The 20,915-nt window shown below is 43.9% G+C and overlaps 2 long non-coding RNA genes across 2 annotated transcripts in view; both read left to right on the top strand.

Moving 5' to 3' along the window:
• LOC131480173 (uncharacterized) overlaps nucleotides 1-14,578 on the top strand; it is a 99,381-nt gene extending 84,803 nt beyond the window's left edge. The window contains exon 4 of the long non-coding RNA XR_009245293.1: nucleotides 14,529-14,578. This is a non-coding gene — a long non-coding RNA (uncharacterized LOC131480173). The remainder of the gene's footprint in view (nucleotides 1-14,528) is intronic.
• LOC131480172 (uncharacterized) lies at nucleotides 14,573-20,484 on the top strand. The gene is made up of 2 exons (XR_009245292.1): nucleotides 14,573-14,636; nucleotides 20,099-20,484. It is a non-coding gene; the product is annotated as an uncharacterized LOC131480172 (long non-coding RNA).
• The last annotated feature ends 431 nt before the right edge of the window (nucleotides 20,485-20,915 follow it).

Genomic DNA, 20,915 nt, shown 5'->3' with positions numbered 1-20,915 from the left:
CCTTGTCCTTCTGGTTCTTAGCCCTCCACACTCTTATCCTCACCACCTTCTCTTCTTTCGCCCTTTCCCTGCTACTTTTTCTGTACCCGTCTTCTCTCCTCTCTTGGGTCCCTCTTTGCCCCCACTTCGAGCTTTCTCTAGTCCCACTCAGCCCGCCCGACTCTCAGAGCCCCTTCCTCCGTGACTTTTTCTTCTAAGTGTGTTCTCCTCTTCCCTCGTCCCCCTCATTCTCACCGACCCTCCCCTCCTCCTTCCTCATCGCCCCTTCTCTCTGCTCCCCTCCTCCATCCTCATCTTTCCTCCCTTCCTCCACTCCCTGGCTTTAAAGCTGTGGGAGATGAATGCGGTGGGGTTGAGTCTGAAAGAAATAAATAGGCTTAGAGAAAAAGAAAAATGAAATTCCAGGTTTTTGGTTTTGGCTCTGGTGCAGTGCTGGCTGTGTGGCCATTTGAGGAGTAAGCCACCAGATACAGGATCTCTCTCAACCTTCCAAATACATTCTTTAAAAATGCTCATATCCTAACAATGAACTGTTGTGTGTTGAAATTAAGGAAACTGCGAAGCTAGCACCATTGAAGATGAAGTAACTAATGACAGATATGACGTGCAAGATCTGTACACGGAAACTATCGCATACTGCTAAGGAAAAGATCAAGAAATGAGTAATGCCACCTCCATGGAATGGAAGATCAATAAAAAGAGTGCAGCTTTCTTCATCTATAGACTTCAATTCTAATCAAAACACCAGAATACTTTTTTCCCCCTAAAACTTAGGTTGATGAACAAATTCATATGGAAATGCCAGGCTCTAGAGAAGCCAAGACAAGAACAAGACTGGCTTTTACGACTTACTTTAAAACTATGTACGTGATTGGGCCCGGCGGCGTGGCCTAGCGGCTAAAGTCCTCGCCTTGAAAGCCCCGGGATCCCATATGGGCGCCGGTTCTAATCCCGGCAGCTCCACTTCCCATCCAGCTCCCTGCTTGTGGCCTGGGAAAGCAGTTGAGGACGGCCCAATGCATTGGGACACTGCACCCGTGTGGGAGACCCGGAAGAGGTTCCATGTTCCCGGCTTTGGATCGGCGCACACCAGCCTGTTGCGGCTCACTTGGGGAGTGAGTCCTCGGATGGAAGATCTTCCTCTCTGTCTCTCCTCCTCTCTGTGTATCTGGCTGTAATAAAATGAATAAATCTTTAAAAAAAAAAAAAACTATGTACGTGATCAGGACTATGATTCTTGCACACTTATGTATCTAAACACCGAGACAAAACAGTGAGCGATTCGTGCATATTAATCTTGGTATTTTAAACTAAAATGCAAAGGTAAGTCAGAAAAGATAATCTTCCACAAATGGTACCAAGTATCCATATGCAAAAAACATGAGCCTTTTACCCTTGCCTCGTACCACAGTCAAAGGTTAAATGGGTTGTGAATCTGAGCATAGGAACTAAAGCTATAAGAATGGCTTTGTGTTGTGGAATATTGTGTAAAGCCACCGCCTGGATGCCAGCATCTCACATAGGTGCTGGTTTGAGTCCCGGCTACTCCACACAAGCTTCCAGCTGATGTGCCTGGGAGAACATAGGATGGTCCAAGTGCTTGCACCCCTGCACCCACGTGGGAAACCAAGAGGAGACAACTGGCACAGCCATCGTGGCCATTTGAGGAGTGAACCAGCAACTAAAGATCTCTCTTCCAAATAAATAAAAAGCCTATAAAAATTGCAGAAAAAACAAGGAAATCTTTATGATCTTAAGTAATGCAAAAACTTCGCATACCCCATGAAACCACAGCACTGGCAACAGATGAATCCTAGGCTTTAAACCACTGCCCCTGCAGCCCTTCAAAGCTCTCTGACCGGAGATCCCATGGTGTACTCCCAATGTCATGTCACCAGATGTGTAAGCCCCCTCTCTGGTTCTGTCCCCTGGGAATCTCCTCCCTTTTCCGAGGGTGACTCCCGTGTTAGCATCCATGATGGGTCCCATGCAGTCCTGACCAAGCAGCACAGGATAAAGCTTGTGTACTTCTGCTTCATATTTTTGGGGATCGTATCTGTCCAAATCTCTCCACTCCCTCCCCTGTCTTGAACAGACACTTCACAAACTAAATAAATGCCCAGTACACACATGAAGAAACTCATTCTGTATATGGTAACTGATCTAATGAAATGCTAATTAATACTACAGCTACATTGAGATACTGCTATATAACAAGATTTAAAAAAAAAAAGACTAACAATACTAAGTGTTGTTGAAGATGTGGAACAACTATAGCAAAAGTTTCAGAAAGCAATATTTATAGAAATAAATACCATAAAACCCATAATTATGATCTTTAAAATTTAGCCATGGGAAATAAAAGTTTTTGTTCACATTAAGATTTATATATGAGAGCCCAGCACAGTGGCCTAGCAGCTAAGGTCCTCACCTTGAACAAACTGGGATCCCATATGGACACTGCTTCTAATCCCAGCAGCCCTGCTTCCCATCCAGCGCCCTGCTTGTGGCCTGGGAAACCAGTCAAGGATGGCCCAAACCCTTGGGATCCTGCACCCATGTGGTAGACCTGGAAGAGCTCCTGGCTCCTGTATTCAGATCAGCACAGCTGCAGCCATTGCAGTCACTTGGGGAGTGAATCATCGGATGGAAGATCTTTCCTCTGTATATCTGACTTTCCAATAAAAATAAATCTTAAAAGAATTATGTGAATGTTCATAACTATTCTTTATAAGAAATTAAATTGGAGACAATCCAGATATTTGTCAACTGAAGAGTGGGTAACCATATAGAATACTATTATGGTAATAAGAAGGAAAAGATGGCCAGTGTGCACACTGGGATTCATCTCGAGGGCATTATGCAAAATATGAGAAACCGGACATAAGCCACACACCTGCTTTTTCTTTATCCTGTTTATATACATTTCTAGAAAGTCTGGCAGTAGTAGTAGTAGTTATGACTGGTGGCTGCAAAGAGTCATGAAGTAACGCTTAGAACAGATGGAGATGTGTCCCTCAACATGTGGTGGCTATGCCAACTACACAGATAAGGGAATCATTGACCACTACACTAAAAATGTATGGCTTGTAGGTAAATAATCCCTCAATATGGACCCAGCACGATAGAAAGTCCTCGCCTTGCACATGCTGGTTCCTGCCTCAGCTGCTCTTCTTCCCATCCAGCTCCCTGCTTGTGGCCTGGAAAAGCAGAGGACAGCCCCAAAGCCTTGGGACCCTGCACATGCGTGGGAGACCTGGAAGAAGCTCCTGGTGCCTGGCTTTAGATCGACTCAGCACCAGCCATTGTGGCTACTTAGGGAGTGAATCATCAGATGAAAGATTTTGTGTTTGTCCTCTCTGTAAACCTGACTTTCCAATAGAATTAAATAAATCTTAAAAAAAAACCTCTATGTTAAGTAAACAAAAATGTAGTGTCTTAACCTGTAACTATACTTTTAAGGTTTTAAACCTGGATATGTATAATGTTTAGATGCAGAAAATCTGTTTCAGTGTTATTTGTAAAAGCTGGAAGCTCAAAATAGCTGCAATACCCAAGACCTGAATACTATTCAGATCATTCTGATGTGACCATTTGTGGAATCCGTTGAGTCATTAGAATGATATACAAATGATGCCTTGGAATAATGCTTGCAATTTTAAGTGAAAAGTTATAAGAATGTGGACTCTAGGAGTGTGGCATTGTAGACTCGTGGCTAAGCTCCTCATCTGGGATCCCATCAGGGCACTGGTTCGTGTCCTGGCTGCTCCACTTCCCTTCCAGCTCTCTGCTTGTGGCCTGGGAAACAATGGAGGATGGCCCAGGACCTTGGGACACTGCACTTGTGTGGGAGACCCGGAAGAGGCTCCCGGCTTCAGATCGCCTCAGTTGTGGCCACTGTGGCCCTGGGGAGTGAACCAGCTGGCAATTCTCTGTCTCTCCTTCTCTCTGTAGATCTGCCTTTCCAATAAAAATAAACAAGAAAAAATGCGAACTCCAATGCTTTGTTTATTTTTTTTTTAAAGATTCATTTCTTTTTATTTGAAAGATTTAGAGAGGAGAGACAGGAAGATATTCTGTCCGCTAGTTCATTCCCCAAGAGGCTGCAATGGCCAGAGCTCAGCCAATCCAAAGCCAGGAGCCAGGAACTTCTTCAGGGTCCCCCACGCGGGTATAGGATCCCAAGGCTTTGGGCCATCCTCAACTGCTTTCCCAGGCCACAAACAGGGAGCTGGATGGGAAGTGGAGCAGCTGGGATACAAACCAGCACCCATATAGGATCCCAGTGCATGCAAGGTGAGGACTTTAGCCCCTAGGCTCTAATGCCGGGCCCTGTTTTGTTTATTTTTAAAATGGCAGGGAAATAAATAATCATGAGTTATCACATGTACGTGAGAGTTTTGTGGGATTTGGGGGTTATACGTAAATAGGTCCTGAAGATCTGATATCTCCATCTACATTCAGAATCATCCGACGTCCCACATGGATATAATGGAGCTGAAACATTCGAGGCTGTTGTAACCCCTATAGCTATGGCTGCTGGCAGCAAGCCTTCAGTGCCAACTGTATAAAACTATAGTTGCATGCATGATTATGAACTGTGTAATAGCAAGAATAAATACTATTAGATTATGTCTTATTTTGTCATATTACTTTTCCTTAAAATATTTAAGAAATAGTCTCTATGAAACAGGCCCTTCAGGAGAATTTCCAGGGGAAAGCCTTGTTATCACAGGTGACAGTTGCATCTGTGTGGCAATGCTCCTGAGGCCCTCCCAGTGGGATGAGATGTGCAGGTGGAAGATGGTGACGCTGATCCTGACTGCGCAGGATCAGGCTCTTGCAGGTGTTTGTGTCTTAGCTTTTAGCTGACTTTTAACACAAAAAGTCCAAAATACATATAAAAATATATTTTTAATGTATCTTTTATTGGAAAGTCAGATTTACAGAGAGAAAGATCTTCCATCTGCTGGTTCACTCCCCAAGTGGCTACAACGGCCAGTACTGTGCCCATCCAAAGCCAGTCTCCCGCACAGATGCAGGCTCCTAAGGCTTTGGGCCATTTTCTACTGCTTTCCCAGGCCACAAGCAGGGAGCTGGATGGGAAGTGGAGCTGCCGAGACTAGAACCGGTGTCCACATGGGACTCCGGAGGACTTTAGCCGCTAGGCCACGCCGCCGGGCCCCAGCTGCTCCAATTCCTATCCAGCTCCCTGCTTGTGGCCTGGGAAAGCAGTCGAGGATGGCTCAAAGCTTTGGGACCCTGCACCCATGTGGGAGACCTGGAGGAGGTTCCTGGTTCTGGCGTCGGATAGGCAGGCAGTGGCCGTTGCGGTCACTTGGGGAGTGAAACATCGGACGGAAGATCTTCCTCTCTGTCTCTCCTCCTCTCTGTATATCTGACTTTGTAATGAAAAATAAATAAATCTTTAAAAAAAATTAAAGGAATTGGAGCAGCTGGGATATGAACCAATGCACACATAACTCACACAAGACAAGGACTCTAGCCACTAAGCAACTGCGCTGGGTTCCAGAAAATATTTCTTAAAGTTGTGCAATGTGTTTCAAGCTAAATGTTAGTGCAAGAGCCAAGAAAGCTGATATATATATGTATATGAAGTTAGTAGAATGAAGGAGATCTCCTACTGCTGGATCACTCCTCAAAATGGCTGCAACAGCCAGGGCTGGGCTTGGCAGGAGCCAGGAGCTTTAATAGCATCTCCATTATGGGCAGTAAGGGTCCAAACATTTGAACCATCTTCTACTTTTCCCAAGTCATTAGCAGAGCGCTGGATTTGGAGCAGCTAGAACATGAAACAGTGCCAATAAGGGAAGCTGGCGTTGCAGGTGGCAATTTCACCTAATATACCACAATGCCAGCCCCTACTGGAGTACCATTTCTAAATTATTTATGTATTGGAGAGGCACAGAGAAAGAGCATGTGCTTCTCAACTGTCCATAATGGCCAGTGCTGTGCCAGGCAGGATCTGGGAGATGGGAATTCAATCCAGGTCTGCCATGCAGGTTGACAGGGAACCAATTACCTGAGCCATCACTTTCTGACTGTCAGGGTACACATTAGAAGCCAGCTAGTTTTGGTAGCGGAACCACAAATAACCAGGCATCTGACGTGGAATGCACACAACTACCAGATCAAATGCCTCGCTCAGGTGTTCTTTTTTTTTCCCCCACTACTCAGGAGAGTAAATAACCACCTTTGTTAATGGCCTTTCCAGGGCTCAGAAGCAGGATAATGCAGTCAGTTCCTTTATCTAGGGCCACTAGGGGATTCCATATGAAATATAGGCTTACGGGCTGAGAGCAGGGAAGATGGTGGCTCCCAAAGGAGCAGCAAGGCTCCCTGAGTCTACAGGTGTCTGGCCACATTTCAGGAATCTGAGAGCTTCCGCTCCCACACCACCCCCTCACAACCTTCTTATTTTTTTATATGTTTGATAAACAAATACAGTTGTGTTATAATTGTCCACAGTAACCAATACAGTAAGAGGAGGTCTAAGTTTGTAACCTAGAAGCAATACATTACAGCATATGGCCTTGCTGTGTAGCAAGCTATACCATCAAAGTTTGTTCAAATACACTCTGCCATGTTGCCACATAATGAAATTGAGTAACAGTATGTTTCCCAAAACTTCCCCCATCCTGAAACAATGCACGACTGTACTTTTCTTCTCACGGGAAATGAGATTAAAAATTTGGACCAAAGGTCATTAGCAACAAGGGAGGCCAGGCCATCATTTCCTTCTGTTATAAAACAGAAGCTATACCTACCCACCCTGAGTGATATATTGACATAATTCCAAATCTCTGAGCTGGTATCACCTAAAGAATCTTTATCATGAATTAGAGATGCCCCACTGATGCTCCTAGTAAGTGAAAGGTTGATGTGAGATTTCAGTAAGCCCACAGCTAACCTTAGGATCAAGACAAGAAATGTATAAAAAGAGAATGGAACATCTTTTATTCTGGAAATTTAAAAACTTAATTGGGGCCCACTGCGGTAGCCTAATGGTTAAAGTCCTCACCTTACAAGCACTGGGATCCCATATGGGTGCTGGTTCTAATTCCAGCAGTCCTGCTTCTCATCCAGCTCCCTACCTGTGGCCTGGGAAAGCAGCTGAGGATAACCCAAAGCCTTGGGACCTTGGCCCTCATGGGAGACCCAGAAGAAGTTCCTGGCTCCAGGCTTTGGATCAGCACGACTCCGGCTATTGCAGCCACTTGGGGAGTGAATCAACAGATGGAAGAGCTTCCTCTCTGTCTCTCCTCCTCTCTGTAAATTTGACTTTGCAATAAAAATAAATAAGTCTTTTAAAAAAGCTGTTACTTAGATAGTTAAGCTATTACTGGGGAGTCTAATTAATTATTTGATTCTAAGCATCTACAGCAAACAAAAAAGTTCTCACTATGGGAAGATGGGGCAAATGAAGCATCAATGACGATTAATTGATACATCTCAAATGTACTAGGGACCAGAAGCCCATAACCATGCTGCCTTAAAAGCAAAGTAAGTGGCTAGCACTGTGGCATAGTACATAGCGGGTTAAACTGCCACCTGTAATGACAGCATTGCATATGGGCACCAGTTCATATCCCAGCTGTTGTCCTTCCCTTCCAGCTCCCAGCTAATGCACCTAGGAAAGCACTGGAAGATGACCCGAGCCCTGGGGTCCATGATCCCACATGAGAGACCTGGAAGAAGCTCTTGGTTTCCATCTTCAGCCTGACCTAACCTCAGCTTCAACCTTTACCACTGTTTGGACAGTGAATCAGCATATGGCAGTTCTGTTTCAGAGATGGAAGTTCTCTCTTGCAGTAACTCTGTCTTCCAAACAAATAAACAAATCTTTTAGATAAGTACAATGGGAAATCCTCATTGACCACTTTGGTGAAGGTTAGAAAACCAAATCATTATTTTGAGAATTGATAAATAAAAGGGAAGGAGTGTGAATTCAAAGGAGAATCATCCTGAAGTCCTTTCCCAGGTAATGTAATGGGGAAGGGTCAGAACATAGCCTGCCACTTGTGTGACCATGTGGACTACTGATTACGCCTAGCTTGAAACAGAAGGAGAAAGGAAGGCTATTGAAACAGTGTTTGAATACAGACAACAGGAAATAAAAGGCTGGTGGCCACTCCTTATCTTGGTGCCCTAGCATTGTCATCTCCCAAGGTAGACATCATGGCCCAGCATGTCAACCCTCCACAATACCCACATCCTGTATCAGTTTCTGGTTCATGATGATGTATTCTGGGAGGCAGTGAATGGTAGTTTGAGTACCTCGGCTCATGCCACCTGTGCGGCAAACCCAGTTGGAGTTCTGGGCTCCTCATTTTGACTTGATTTTGACCTGCTCCAACCCTGGCTGCTGTGGGCATTTGGGGAAGGAAACAGTGAATGCAGGATTCTCTCTAAATTTGTGTATATGCCTTTCAAGTAGATGAAAATAAATACTAATTTTTAAAATTTCTTGATTGATGGAAAGAACAAGTTAACTCAGAGATGAGGTGCATGTGAAACTGCAATAGGAAGAACTTAAGAGCCCAGCACGGTAGCCTAGCAGTTAAAGTCCTCATCTTGCACATGCCAGGATCCCTTAGGGCTACCAGTTCTAATCCCAGTGGCCACACTTCTCATCCAGCTCCCTGCTTGTGGCCTGGGAAAGCAGTCAAGAATGGCCCAAAGCCTTGGGACCTTGCACCTGCGTGGGAGACCCAGAAGAGGCTCCTGTCTCCTGGCTTTGGACTGGTGCAGCTCCAGCCATTGCAGCTGCTTGGGGAGTGAATCAATGGCTGGAAGATCTATCTTCCTCTTTGTCTTTCCTCTCTCTATATCTGACTTTCCAATAAAAATGAAATAAATCTTTACCCAAAAAAAGAACTTAAGATAGCTATATTTTTATGTATCACTTAGTTTACTGAAAACGAATTTTCTTAGTGATAACCTTCAAAGATTGAAAAAAATTATTTATGTATTTTCATTTTGTTTTAAAGGCAGAGAGGTACCAACAGGGAGGTAGAGATATACAGAAAGATTTCCCAGCTGCTGGCCCGTTCCCCAAGTGTCCACAACAGCCAGAACCGAACCAGGCTGAAGCCAGGGCCAGGAACTCCATCAGGTTCTTCCACAAGTCTGGGAGCCAAATCCCTGAGCCATCACCAGCTGCCTTGCCAGTGTTTGAGTTAGCAGGAAGTTGGGTGGGAAATGGAGCCAGGACCAGAGTCCGGACACTCAGGTACAGGACCCGGCATTCCAAGCTGCATTAGCAATTGCATCAAATGTCCAACCCATCCTAAACTATGTTTTCTATATACTTGAAACCTGTAATAAAAAATTATAGTCTTTTGCAGTCATTTTATTATTTCTCTATAAGTTTGTAGTTAATTATATTTCCACAAACAATACCTCTTACATGAAAGCCCAGTTTGCAATTGCTTTATTATTTCTCCCTAAATTTGCAGTTGATTATATCTCTATAAACAAACATAAAAGCCCAGTTTGTTGAGCATCTTGTGTGGATAAGATATACTCTTGGTTCCTGAAAACTAAGTCTTTGAAACATCCCCATTTATGTAACTAAACCATTTCTTGCATGAGCTGATGGTGATTATGAAGTAGTTCTCTTAGGAAGAGCTCATGAAAACACTAAACTGGGGTCTTTGGTCTCCCGCAAATCCAGACCAAAAATAGACCCACATGAAAGAACTTAGATTGTTCATATCCTCATTCAACACACATTGTACATGTATGGAACAACATTCAGAATGTAAATACAACTAGGACAATTCTGAAGAGAAATAACAGACTGGAAAGATGGGTAATCAAACAGAACTCTAGACCTACTCTTTTTTTTTTTTTTTTTTTTTAATTGGAAAGGCAGATTTACAGAGAGAAGGAGAGACAGAGAAAGCCTGCATCTGCTGGTTCACTCCCCAAATGGCCACAATGGCTAGCAGCAGCTGAGCTGATCTGGAGCCCTGAGCCAGGAGCTTCTTCCCAATCTTGCATGTGGGTGCAGGATCCCAAGGCTTTGGACCAGTCTTTGTTGTTTTCCCAGTCCATAAGCAGAGAGCTAGATGGGAAGTAGATGGAGCAGCCAGGACACGAGCTGGTGTCCATATGGGATCCTGGTGCCACAGGCAGAAAATTAGGTTGCTATGCCACTGCACTGACCCTGTCGCATGTTCTTTTTCTTTTCCCCTGGTATTTAAAAAGTGGAGCATTGCTTCCTAAATAGACTTGGATGATCCAAGTCTCTGATGACTTCTTTATTTGTGGCTTCTTTATTAATAATAACTTTTAAATTAATATATAACATATTAATAAATATGACTTCTTTATTAGTTTTAGGGACTCATCTGTAATCATTCTTTGTTAGTTTAACTAGCTGGCTAGTTAAAGATTTAATTGGAGAATACTTTTTTTTCATGCTCCCACATTAATCCTACCGTCTTACTTTTCCTGTCAACCAAGACATCCTCTTATTTCTTTAAGTTCTTGAATTGATGAATATCCCCAGGTTGCATGCTTAAGTTTGAAAAAGAAAAAAGGTGATGGGTTTTGTAGCATGTGAGTTCCAGGAAGGTCTGCTTCACAGCACTTCAAACAGAAGCCCATTAGTCACATCAACACAGTGAAGACACCATTCAAAACAAAACAAAAACATTAGTAGGCCAATTAAAAGTCCAAGACTATTTGGTTGTAAAAACGAGGCATTATTAAGTTTTCAGAGGGGATAATGATATTCTAGTCTTTGAAAGATATATTTATTTTTTATGTGGAAAGTAGAATGAAGAGTGGGGCAGAACAAGAGACAACGAAGGAGATCCTTCATCTGCTGTTTCATTCTACCAGTGGCTGCAACAGTGGCCATGGAATCAGGCCAAAGCAGGAACCAGGAATGTCATCTGTGTTTCACACATGAGTTCCAGGATCCTCATATTGGGGCTGTGTTCCATGTCTTCCAATCTGTGTAGCAGGAAGCTGGATTGGAAGTAGACTAGCTGGGGTTAAAATTGACCCTCCACTAAGGGATGCCAGCTTAACCTGTTGCACCAACACCCAGCCACTCAGGTTTTGCTTTTTAAAAAGAGTTTTTATAAATCTAGACATACTTGTCAATACTGAAATGATTGCAAATAAAAAACATGTTTTCTGGGGTTTAGCAGGAATATTTCAGCAGACGGGAAATGAGTGTGAATTGGTCGTTATGAAGTTTCTTTGTGAGTTCAATAGATTGTATATCTTATATGTTTGAAATAATCTAAAATAAGAAGGAATATGTTTTTAAAAATACATTTATTTATTTTAAGTTTTTAATATTATGTAGTTGAAAGGAATGCATACCTATCGGGCCTCTGATTAGGGTGGGGAAGGTTGAGGTGTGGAAGAATGTGGATGAGATACAGTTCAGTTATTTTTTTCTAGTCTGATGTGGTGGCAGAGTGCAGGAGCAAGGGAGGGGACACTCCTTGCTGTCAAATTATATCAGCCCCTAGTATGGGGAGACATTTGATGATGTCTTAGAGACCCCAATTAGGGAGGAAAAGGTTCTGAGGGTGTTACTTGAGTGATTTTGATAGTCTTGAGACATTGTTGGTTTCATTACACCATGACGGAGAAAAATCTTCCCAAGGTCTATTGGCTGACCATGTCCACCTCAGTGCATCTACAGATACTTGCTGCAATGCTCAGCCAGGAGAGTTGTCCAACATGTTATGGTTTTCATCCTCTGATGAGGTACTCAGTGTCTTCTGCTGGCCGTCATATCTTTTGTGTGCATCTGGGTAGGCTCTCCATTGCACGCGCATCTGCCACTGAGGACGCCATTCCCAATGCATGTGCTCCCTGCGGATGGGGTTTGAATACAGCCACCTAGTCAGGGAGTCCACCAGGAAACCTTGCCTGGGAAGTTCTTGGACTTGACTCTTGCTTGCACAATTGGTACAGGTTTGGGCCACCTCCCATACCAGCCAATGCACATAACCAAAGGATGCAGCTGCCTGGTCAGTTCCACCCCTGGCCTCATTTCTCACTTGAACAGGTGGGTGCTGCCACCTAGCTCAGCCTAGCCCATCCCAGGCTAGCCTGCCTGAGCATATGCAAAAACTGGAGCTGGAGGTTTGCATTGCATGTGCTGGCAGGTGCTATGGCCTAGCCAGCCTGCCCCACCCCTACCATGCCCTTCTCTCTCCTTTTTTTTTTTTTTTTTAATATTTATATATTTTTAATGGAAAGGCAGATAAAATTTATGGGGAGAAAATGAGACAGAGAAAGATCTTCCATCTGCTGGTTCACTTTCCAAGTGGTCACAATGGCTGGAGCTGAGCTGATCCAAAGCCAGGAGCCAAGAGCCTCTTCTGGCTCTACCAGGTGGGTGTAGGATCCCAAGGCATTGGGCCATTTTCCACTGCCTTCCTGGGTGACAACCAGGTAACTGGATGGGAACTGGAACATACGGGATCCCAGTGCTTGCAAGATGAGGATTTTGCAAATTGAGCCTTTGCACTAGGTCCCACCCATTGCTTTCTTGTGAACCAAGGGGTGCTATGTCCCGGGCCAGCCCAGCCCACACCCCAAGATTGTAACACAATCTTGGCTAGTGTGTGTGCCAGTGGGTACTGTGACCTAGCCAAGCTTGACACGCTGCCAGATTTGGCTCTCATGTGAACAGGTTGGTGCTGCGGCCTAGCCCAGCCCAGCCCGCCTCCAGACCTGGCCCAGACTCATGCCTACAGGTGCTGCAGCCTTGCGTGGCTCAACCCACCCCCAGCCCCAGCTCTAGCAAGAAGGTAAATGTTTTTTTTTAAAGGATTAATAACCTCAAATAAATACTCTTGTAATAAACTTTTATGATCGCTAGGAAAAGACAAACATACAAATGTTCCAAGGCCATGAAGAGATAAATGCAAGTGAGCACATCAACAAGATTTTAGCTTCAAAGAAATGCAAGCTGGAAAAGTGGATTTTTTTTTTTCACCTGTAGAACTGACGAAGTTCAATGAAACTACTGATGAGGATAAGATAAATCAGCACTCACCACCAGCTGAAGTGTAGGCCCAGGAGATCTCGCACAGGTGTTGCTTATCCTCTTGCCTCACAGGTCGGCATTATTTGTGCTGATTGTCAGTTCGCTTGTGAGCTAACTGAATCCCAGGGTGTCCAGGGTCACACGTCTGAGGGCTTGTTTTCTTTCTTTGTGAGGAAAGGAGATTGTGACGAAGCACCTTGCATTACAAAGGAGATTCAAAAAGTTCACGAAATGTAGAGTCGATGATAAGTTCTTACAATATAAAACATTTCCTAAATCCACGCACAGGTATTTCACACTATGCATTTCCATGAACTTTCTGAAGACCCTATGCCATATATGATCAGAATTGTTTTCTGACCTGGGGGACTCCAGCAACGTGAGGGGGACAGAGAAAACAGAAGGCTAGTTCATGGCCTGTGCAAGACCCAGCTGATGCTAGTCTCTGTCAGCCATACCTGCTCAGGCCACAGATGAGAGGTCAGCTGCCCAGAGCCATCTTCCCTTGCCTCACTTCCTGTGTACTCCGGTTAGAGTTCTGTCTATTCCTCCTTGCACTCTTTTGCTTTTGGGGCTGTGGACTGCGTATGGCCACCAAAATCATTGGTCTAACCCTGTCAAGACAACTCCAAGTGGGACTTGAAATTTAATAAATTTATATAGTTATAAACAGCGAAATGGCCTAAGGCAGAAAAAAAGCTTCACCACCCCACTACTGCCTTTGACCATATTATGCCCCTGATACCTGGTACCATAGAAGAGGGTGAGTAGTTGCTTCCCATTTCCCACCTGCTTTCCAAGAAGATTTATGGGAGATTCATTAAAATCTCCATATGGGGGGCAGCACTGTAGCATAGCAAGTTAATCCTCTGCCCAAAGCACTGGCATACCATATGGGTGCTGGTTCGAGACTGGGCTGCTCCACCTTTTATCCAGCACCCTGTTAATGGCCTGGGAAATCAGCAGAGGATGGCCCAAGTCCTTGGGCCTCTGAACCCGTGTGAGAGACCTAGAAGGACACACGGGCCCCTGGTTTCGGACCAACCCCGTGCCAGAAAAAGACAGCTCCACATTTTGCAGCCATCTGGGGAGTGAACCAGGGGATGGAAGATCTCTCTGTCACTCCTTCTCTTTGTAATTCTCCCTTTCAAATAAAAACGAACAAATCTTTCAGCAAATTTAAATCTCTGTATCACAAGCAAAACTAGTAGAAAGAGGCCAGAAGTTTAGATATATTGTATAGGTTACGGGAACATAGTTCACTAAGTATACCCATTTCACCAAGAAATAACTGGCATTGTGATTTAATGAATGTTTCAAATAAGCTAACTAACATGAGGCAGTTTTTCTAAAATCTGAACACTCCTGAGAGTGGACAATGCAGTTGGTAGACTTGGCAGATAAGCCCCAAAAGCATGGGGAAGAGTAGCCAGTTGTGCTTTCTTCACTGTTTTAACAGCGTGGTCTTTATTTCCTGCAGATGGCAAACAACCTGATTTGGACTAGATGGCATGACAGTCATGGCTTCTTACTTCTACCAAGGAACAAACCGTAACTTATCAATCGAGTGAAAAAGGAGAACTAACAGGTGAGTCTTATAGTTTTAAAACTGTGACTGATATGTTTTTGCAGGTGGAAATGATTGCTCCTTGCCACTGACTTTTACCTGTTCCTCCTATACTAATAGCCCTTTGATTCGTAGAGTGAGCACTTCCTGAATGTTGACTGTTACCAGGGCTACAGTGATGAACAGGCCTCCATGGAACTCCAGTGAGGATTCGGGGCAAGCTGATGTACAGGCTGTAGGACCTTAATGCTTTTGGAGACTGCACAGAGGGCTTTCAGGGATGGATGGTAGGGGGTAGTAGTTTTGTTTTTTTTAATTGTGGCTATGACATACAAAGTGGCTTAGAACAGTATACAGTTGGACCCCACACCCATTGGTTTGTGTGGAAGACGGGGCTGGAGGCAGAACTGACCCTGCAATTGCAACCACCAGTATATGCATAGGCTGACTGGGGCGACGGTCTATACCGGACCCTGTACTGGCATGCACACACAAGAATCTGGTCTTGGATCACTTTAGACGAAATTTCTTTGGGGATTCCCCCAATCGAACTGCTGGACTCAGAACCCCAAGCATGAAGAGAAGTGCAGGTTCCATGGTCTGCCCATGGAGTGCATGTGTCAAAGGTGAACCTGCTCAGAGGCTCAGATGGAGCAATGGACAGCATATCCAGGTTCATATGGAGGATATGGTAGTACATTGGAACCTGCACAGGACACCTTGTACCAGAACAGAGGACAAAACAAATTGATCAACTACCCCAGCCAAGTATGTCAGTGAAAATCTGGACAAGTGGAGACGCTAACGTGGATTATGTCAGCCAGTGGTTTCTGGAGAGATTTCATTGTGCTTGGAATGGTGAGATCGGCAGCAATTCAGAACTGTTGAACGAAACCACTTGAACAGTGCCCTCGGATCATGCCCCACAAGGACCCTGGGAAGGTTAAGAGGGTGGGTGTGGCTTTTCCTTTTGTCTCTCCCCATCCCCCAGATACAGGAAGGAATAGGAGAATGTAGAAACATTGGTCTTACCTACTTTCCTGTAGCCCTTGATCCTTTGTGCCCTAACCAACCATGCAAAGATCATCAAAAACAAAACAAAACAAAACAAAACAAAAACAGTATACAGTTAGTATCTTAACAATTCTACCATGGTCTCCCTTGGCTAAAATCAGTGTTGGGGCTGCATTGCTATCCAGGGACTCTAAGGGAGAGTTCATTTCCCTGCCTTGTTCAGCTTCTAGGAATGACCTGCATTCCTTGTCTTGTAGCCCCCCCTCCTCCATTGGAAAACCAGCAACATTGCATCACTCTGATCATTATTGCACAGCTACATCTCTCTGTATGATTCAAGCTGGGAAAGGTTCTTTAACTTTAAGGACCCATGTGATTAGGTTGGGCTGAGCTGCATAGTGGCTCCACTTTAACATTAACTTAATCGGAACATTGCTATAGAGCGTCAACTCAGGTTCCAGAAGTTAGGGCACAGATATCTTTCAGCATCTACATTCTGCCCAGCACACACCATACAATTTAATTGTCAAAAATGTGTACAGAAATTTCTCTTTAGGAATTTGAAATAGGTGCAGACATTTTGGTGTAGAAGTTGAAACACTGGTTAAGATGACCACATTTTTCATCAGCGTTTGAGATATAAGTATATATAATATGTAAGGGGACTTTGAAAGTTGGTACAGAACTGGAATTAGAGGGTACATTAAGGCCAGGCATTTGGTACAGTCACTAAGACGCTGTTTGGAATGCTGAATCCTGCATTGGAATACTTGGGTTCAAGTCACAGCTCTGCTCCTGATGCTAACTTCCTGCAGGTGCATACCCTGGGAGGCAGCAGGCCACGGCTTAAGTACTCAGGTCTCTATTACCTGGGAGATACGGATTTAGTGTTCCCAGCCTCAGCTTGGCCCAGTCCTGGCCTTGGTAAGCATTTGGAAAGTAAACTAGCAAAGGAGGGGGTCTCTGCCTTTCTGCCTTTCAAATATTGAATATGAACAAGAAAAACGCTTTATTTTGGTGAGAACATTTTGAAATCCATGAGTTTTCTTATTGTGCATGTTTCCATCACCTTTTAAAACATGTTGCAAATGTATTCTACGTAAAGGCAGAATCATATTCAACATTTAGGACTGTGGTTACCTCTGGGGGATGGGATGGGACAGGTTTTTGGTTTTAATTCTTAAGTTTGGTGATGCGTTTAATTTTTCATTATGTTTTGCCTTTTAAACTAACACACACATATATTTCATGTAATCTTTTTTAAAAAAGATTTATTTATTTTTATTGGAAAGGCAGATATACAGAGAGGAGGAGAGACAGAGAGGAAGATTTTCTGTCCAATGGTTCATTCCCTAAGCGGCCACAATGGCCAGAGCTGAGCCAATATGAAGCCAGGAGCCAGGAGCTTCTTCTAGGTCTCACTTGCGAGTGCAGGGTCCCAAGGTTTTGGAGCTGTCCTCGACTGCTTTCCCAGGCCAAAAGCAGGGAGCTAGACGGGAAGCTGGGCCACTGGGATTAGAACCAGTGCCCATATGGGATCCTGGTGCGTTTAAGACGAGGTTCCTAGCCACTAGGCTATCATGCTGGGCCCTTCATGTAATCTTTTGTGCGCACCAAATATATCTACAAAGAAAAAAGGAGAAAGAACAAATATCTAGTTAAAGGTACTAGAAACTATTGGGCCCAGCGGCATGGCCTAGCGGCTAAAGTCCTCGCCTTAAAACCCCGGGATCCCATATGGGCGCCGGTTCTAATCCTGGCAGCTCCACTTCCCATCCAGCTCCCTGCTTGTGGCCTGGGAAAGCCCCTTCCTCTCTGTCTCTCCTCCTCTGTGTGTATCTGGCTGTAATAAAATGAATAAATCTTTAAAAAAAAAAGGTACTAGAAACTATAGTAACTATACTTAAAAAAATAAAACAGAATTGCTAATTTGAAAGGCAGAATTAGAAAGAGAGAAAAGAGACAGGGAGAGAGAAAGATCTTTCAAGCCCCGGTTCACTTCCAAATGGCCACAGCAGCTACCCCTGTGGCTGGCTGAAGGCAGAAGGCAGCAGGGCGCGAAGCACTCAGGCCGTCCTCTGCCGCTTCCCCACCACGTCAGCACGGAGCTGCGTCAGAAGCATAGCGACCAGGACGCAGACTGGTGCTCACAACCTGCTGTGTCACAACACTGGCCCACCCATAATTTTTTTGAAAGAAAAATATGTCTGAGTAAAGATAGCAGATGTTCCTAAATTAAGCATTCTCGTAAAGAAAGAAGTTCCTGGTGAGATTGGCAACAATTCAGAACAGTTGAACTATCGAAACCACTTGAGCAATGCCCTCGGAGCATGCACCCACATCAGGGACCCTGGGATGGTTGGGAGGCTGGCTGTGGCTTCTCCCTTTGTCTCTTCCCTTTCCCCAGATACAGGAATGAAAAACAGAGAATGTGGAAACAATGGTCTTACCCACTTCCTGTAGCCCTTTACCCTTTAAGCCCTAATCAACTATGTAAAAATCATTAAAAAAAAAAAAAAAAAAGAAAAAGAAAGAAGTCCCCAGAAATTGGGACCAGTGATGTGGCACAGTGGCTTAAGCTACTGCCTGCCATGCTGGCAACCTATATGATCTCTGGTTGCAATCTTCACTGTTTCACTCCTAATCCAGCTCTCTGCCAACGTACTAGGCTAAACAGCCTACATATGTGGGCCCCTGCCTCCCACATGGCCAATCCAGGTCCTGGCTCCTGGCTTGGGCTACTGCTACCATTTGGGGAATGACCCAGTAGATGGAAGTTCTCTGTCTCTTCTTCTGCTTTTTAAACAACAAAATCACTAAAAACTTTTAAAAATATTTTTGAAAGGAAAGGAGAAATTCTATGTTACCAACCTTAAGTTTTATATGCTAGTCTTAAAAAAAATGTAAATATGTGGGTATAATAAAACATCATTGTTTACTTTCCCTTTCATCTAGTTTTAAACTGGTTCGTTCCCTATGACATCATCATCATTATTATTTTAAGTGTTGGTTCTGGGTAAGGTTGCTGCAATGATTATCAAATCTGTTGATGCAGTGAAGAAAAATAAACAGCTGAAATGCCAAAGACTGATGTATCTGTTGATGCATTCAGATTTCACTGTGGTGTTTTAATGGTATAGTACTGAATAGTTAAAGTTGTTAGATTGCGTTTGTGTGAGCATGGTTTTTCTTTTAAAGAAAAGTGTGTGTGTATATCACACATACTATCTAGCTTTCGTCTTACATAGAAAAAGAAATGGATGAATATGAGTATATCCAAATTACCAGTCATAATCAGTGAGAACCAGTAATAGGGTGGGACTTTTTCATTTTATATAAGTCACTGAGCCTTTAAAACTGAAAGTCAGGGCCCAGCGCAGTGGCCTAACAGCTGAAGTCCTCGCCTTAGAAGCCCAGGGATCCCATATAGGTGTCAGTTCTAATCCTGGCAGCCCCGCTTCCCATCCAGCTCCCTGCTTGTGGCCTGGGAAGGCTGTCCAGGACGGCCCAGGGCCTTGGGACCCTCCACCCACGTGGGAGACCCGGAAGAAGTTCCTGGCTCCTGGCTTTGGATCGGCACAATACTGGCTGTTGCAGTCACTTGGGGAGTGAATCATCAGATGAAAGATCTTCCTCTCTGTCTCTCTTCCTCTCTGCATATCTGACTTTGCAATAAAAATAAATAAATCTTTCAAAAAAAAAGCTTAAAAATACCAAAAAAAGTATTTTTATTTTTTTAAAGATTTGCTTATTTTTGTTTGAAGGCATATTTATGGAGAGAAGGAGAGACAGAGAGAAAGCTCTTTCATCCATTGGTTCACTCCCCAAAAAGATCTTCCATCTGCTGGTTCATTCTGCAGGTGGCAGCAATGGCTGGTGCAGAATCTGTCTGAAACCAGGAGCTTTTTCTGGGTCTCTCGAGTGTAGGGAGCCAAGACTTTGGGCCATCCTCTGCTGCTTTTCCAGGCCACAAGTAGGGAGCTGGAAGGGAAGTGGAGCAGCCAGGACACTAACTGCACCTATATAGGATCCTCGTACTTTCAAGCGGAAGATTAGTCGATTAAGCCATTGTGCCATGCTCAATAAAACTATTTTTACATTTCTTGTTTCAAAATGACTGGTTACGGTCTCACAGAAGACCCCTGGAACAGTGAGCCCTGGTCTGTGGCTAGAAAGAAGGGATAGGGCAGGCTCCTTGGTTCTGGAACCAGGTCCACTGCACTCCAGTGGTCTGTACACATGAGACTCCACTGAGAGCCTTTTTCCTTTGGAAACATCAGAGTGTTATTAAATGAGCTGAGGTGTGAATCTTCTTGAAAATGATAATGAGCTATTATTCCATAAATGCAAGTCAATGCTCCTTTCTTATGGTAATATTTGTTCAAGGAGTGAAATATTAGCCTTTTGGAAGCCGCCCAGTTTCTTTTAAATTGCTTTATCATGGACTTTTTTTTTTTTTTTGGACACAGGATTGGACAGCTGATCTTAAAGGCAAGTAAAGTGCAACCCTTTGAACTGGATTTAAATAAAGAAGAGAGAAGACACAACTGTCAAAAATGTGTGCATTCTACTATATAGTCAAAGGCGTCGACTCTGTGACCCAGAGAATTAACCATGACAGCGCTTGGAAAAATTCCTACCTTTCATGAAACACCCCACTTTTGGAATTTTTTTCATTATGTTGAAAAGTATCTGTGATTTAATCACAAAAATGTATGGAAATAATAAAAATGACCTTAAAATTGAATGGGATTATTTGTAGACTAATATGACCCATTTTGTTGCTTCATTTTTCTTTCCATATTAAAGACTATTCTAAACTCTAATATTTTCAATAAATGAGACTGAAATCCAATGTAGCTATGTGGATTTGTGTGAGACAATATTTGAGGTTCTTCTCTCCTTTAGTCACTTTAAAAAAATAGATTTACTTATTTTTACTTGGAAAGGCAGAAACACAGAGAGGAGAGACAAAGATTTTCTATCTGCTGGGTCACTCCTCAAGTAGCCGCAAGGGCTGGAGCTGAGCCAATCCGGAGCCAAGAGCCAGGAGCTTCTTTTGGGTCACCCATGTGGGTGCAGGGGCCCCACATTTTGGGCCATCCTCTACTGCTTTCCCAGGCCACAAGCAGGGAGCTGGAACAGAGGTGGAGACTGGAACCTGTGCTCAAACGGCATGCCAGCACCACACTCAACCTAATACAGGCTTACCTTCCTATCACAGGGGCCAACCCCTAGCCACCTTTTAATGCTGCCTTCACTAAGCCATTTCTGGTTTGAATAGAT

The sequence above is a fragment of the Ochotona princeps genome, chromosome 4 (assembly GCF_030435755.1).
Source record: "Ochotona princeps isolate mOchPri1 chromosome 4, mOchPri1.hap1, whole genome shotgun sequence".
Lineage (NCBI taxonomy): Eukaryota > Metazoa > Chordata > Mammalia > Lagomorpha > Ochotonidae > Ochotona > Ochotona princeps.
The sequence above is the reverse complement of the archived record's forward strand: the minus strand, read 5'-3'. Positions and strand labels throughout refer to the sequence as shown.